The sequence below is a fragment of the Oreochromis aureus genome, linkage group 7 (assembly GCF_013358895.1).
Source record: "Oreochromis aureus strain Israel breed Guangdong linkage group 7, ZZ_aureus, whole genome shotgun sequence".
NCBI classification, from domain to species: Eukaryota; Metazoa; Chordata; class Actinopteri; order Cichliformes; family Cichlidae; genus Oreochromis; species Oreochromis aureus.
This window is the reverse complement of record NC_052948.1, coordinates 58,772,776-58,776,711: the sequence shown is the minus strand read 5'-3', so window position 1 is coordinate 58,776,711 and position 3,936 is coordinate 58,772,776.

Sequence of the window (3,936 nt, the reverse complement as noted above, 5' to 3'; positions counted from 1 at the left end):
CCTGACTCTTCCTTTTAACTTATATAATTTTATTAGTAGCTGATATTTTTTTTCAGTAATGCATATTTCATATTTTAGAGTGATCTATGAAACTGCACACTTTCAATCAATGGAAAAACGTTTTTCAAGCTTGTTAGAATTACCCAGAATGCAGCTTGGCAGTTGACTGTTCAGTCACAGGTTGTGTTTATGCTAGTACTGGCTAATTTGGCACCGAGCCAGTAGACTGTCTAAATAAGGAATAAGAGGATGAGGATTACGAGGTGGAACTGACTAAGAAACTGAGGACACTGTGCAGTCTTAGGCTTGCAATTTTGATTAGCCTACCCGACTTTTTGACTCACATGGGTAGCAGCATGTCAAAAATAAACAACATCTCGTATAAAAAAAAAAAAAGAAGGAACCTGTTTACCGAGGTTGTAAATTGGGCAACTAGAACAGTCGCCCCCTGCTGGCCATTTTAAAGAATGCAGGTTTAAGACTCTTTTGCATGGCTTTCTTTTTTCAGACCTGGAAGTTGTCTCTAAAATACGCTCTATAGTGGAGCATCTGCTAAGCCAACTCTTCTGAAATGCAAAACTTGCAGATTTTTTTTTAAATGTAAAACTCTGTAGTTGTTAACCCCAACCACTCCAGGGAGTTCATCAGACATGGCTGAGCGCTCTGTAGTCAGGCTTCATATAAACTTTTCATGCACTCCTGACACCTTAAAGAGTTCTTTGAGGTGAGGTGCAGATTTGCTCACCAATTAAAACATTTTTAAGTCTTACATTTATATTAGTAGGGGAACAAATGAGAAAATACATGCACATATCCAGCAAAGAATCAGCAGTGTGCAAACTGCTGTTTCTTTTCTTTGCTTCCATGAACAACCTTTGTGAACCTTTTTGGTGGTTCCATTAGTGGGTTTACTTATTTTGTTTTTTTGCCTTTTTTATATAATGTGTGCAGCTCCCTGTTGGGACCAGTGGAAAGACTGGTACAGTGGTTACAGCTGTGCATCATGCATTTGCTTCTTTTTCTGTTTCCATCCTGTGGATGCAGTTGAAATGTATGCTCTATCCCAATAATCAAGGATGGTTCAGTCACGCACACACACATCTCACAAAGCCACGTATGTGAAAAGTAATTTCTTAAAAGCAAAATACCTGGAGAAATGGTGCAAAATCAATAAAAGGTTCCAGAAGGTTTTTGTAGGGGGCATGTTTGATCATTCAACAATAAACATTTGGAGGTGGCAGACAGAGGTTTATTGATGTGCCAAAAGGTCACCATCCACAGGTAGATTGGGGACTATATTGTTCCTGTCTTTACCCACTCTGACCTTTAACTACAAGACCACGTAGACGTCCTGGTGACTCGAATCCTAATTTGAATAAAAAATAAATCTGAGCTGCTTAATCAGCATTAAAAATGCCGTCATAGCTTTAGTCTTTGTATTACTTGCCTTTTCTTGCACATTTTCTCTTCACGGTGCTGCAGGTATCACAAAGAACTGATGAAACCTGCCTACCTAACATGTTGGCTCCAGTCACCACGAGCGCTAGAGAGTGATTAAAAAGTGAAGGTTAAACCTGTGACATGAGGCAGACTGCTGAGAAGAAATAATTGCATTCCTTTCCGAGGAGTAATCACAGATTGACTGGACTAATTCCACACCACTCATGGGTTTAGTATTGGTTATGGGCTGAATTCAGTGATGCAGGCTGATTTCATCAGAGGTGATGTATGCCGGTGCGCTGGGGGCTCTGAGCTTTGGCTCTTTATCCGAGCCTAATAGGCCAGATCAGCCTGTGAATCTGTCACCAGTCTTCTTGGATGATGGCTCCACTTAAGAACTAATCTCCCTCGGAACCTTGGGAAACTGGGAAATGACCCCGGAGCCAGCTTGCCGTGCTAACAAGATTTGGGAAAGCTGGTGGTGAGTGGAGGTCACATGCCCTTGTTTCCTCCAAGGTTCCCAGATGCCAGGACTTCCTGTTGGGTCAACCAGGTTGTAAGGTTATATTCTGAACGAGCAGTTGAAAGATATACTGGGGTGGCTCTGAGCTGAATTCTCAACTCCAAATGATCCATTGGTTCTTCCCTCATCACATCCTACTAGGATCCAGCATGACACGCTGGCTAAAATCTAAACTCCTGCTCCTCCAGTTCTCCCAGCATATCAGCAGGAACTCTCCATATAAGCTTTCTGCCTGTGTGTTTAAATAATATGCACCAAATCATCTGAATTACCCATCGCATATACCTGGAAGCAATCAAAAAAGCAGCCAGTGATGACGTCTAAAAATATAGTGCCAAACCTTGGTTAAAAATTTGAATCAGACGATTTCTGATACTTTTATCTGCCCACTAGGCTCCGTTACTAATTATTTTCCCATGTGTGTAGCTGGTGACTCAAATCAGGGCCATGACTCTTCCTCACATCTTATAGCTGCTTTGTAGCATTTTCCCTGTTTGTGCTGTGTGTGTTCTTGCATCTGTAGCATTTCTGTGCTTGGAGCTTGTCCAGGCCTGTGATACCTAAGCTGTGAAAGGACCCCCATTAAGCACAGCTCCGCTCATTCATTATCTCCATGCCCAATCCTGGTGGCAGGCTCGTTAATTTTCAAAGGAATTTGTGAGATCAATTTCCTTTTCCTCAGTGTCTGAATCCCAAACACATGGGTTATGCATGCAAATCAACAAATTGCTTCTAGCTTCTGCCTCTCTCCTTTCTTTCCCCCCCAGAAAGCTGGCTTTAAACTCCGGGGTGCAATCTGTTACCCTGTGACTGCACCGCAGGAAATTGATTTGTGTTGCTTTTTCATTTTCATCCATGAAATTAAAAGTCAAGAAACTCAGTTTCACAAGTGAAATAAAGTGACATATAAATTTTGGAAGGAATGAGTTCAAACAAAGTGGGTTTGGCTTTTGTACCCCTGAATCAATCCTGTGCATGAAATTTACAAGTTGATGCTCCCATGTTATTTCTGCTGGACATATGTAGGCTATTCAGAACTGTCTTCATGTTTACTTCCCCTTCCAGACCAGACAACCTGCTAAATGAGGCACCGCGAACAAAAGCAGACAAAAGCATCAAAAAGAGGGAATGAGAGGGAAGACGGAAAAGGGGATACAATGGCGGCATGTTTAAAGAAAAGAACTTGCAAGAAAGCTTTCAAAGAGAGACTGGCATCTTCCATTGATCCTCTGCTCCAAGCAGAAAACACTAATGGAGAGGCCAGATTCAGTGACTAAGTCTTCCTCATCCACTCTGTTTCCAGACTTTCACTGTCTTTACCAGTCAGGACATTTAGCCCTCACAAAGACCCCAACCTCCAGGATTCATTCTAAGATGTTCCTTAGCATAGATATTCCAGCCTTTTCTTTAATTCTGTCCACCCACACATACTGGCTCTTTGTTGTTGTGTGTATATATTCAGGTTACTGAATTGAGAAGCTCAATTTGACTTTTTTTCTACATAATCAGTTATGCAGACAGACTGGAAACACATTTAGCCCTTATTACAAACATATTATTAAGGTTAGACATTTCACACTATTGCTGTTCAGTTAGAGCATATTTCATAGCGTACTACATTCACTGCCAGGACCTTTAGAATAAGATATAGATGGAGAAAATATGCCATTTTTTATTACATAAGGTAATGTAAAAAACAAATGTAAAAAATAAATTTGTTTTCAAATAATGTGTCACATTGAACGCTTTCTAAATAACTCCTCTGGCAGATTAAATATTACTTCTTTTATTTTGATTTTTTTCCTTTTTTTTTTTTAAACAAAATAAACCAAAACAAAGAGGAAAGTCTTGGGACGATAACAACAACAATAATAAAAGTTATTCGCTGGATTAAGTTAAAAGATGGGGAAAAAGTTTCCGAGCAGCACCTGAAGGCAGCAGCAGCAGATCCACCCCTCCCTCCACCCGCTCTC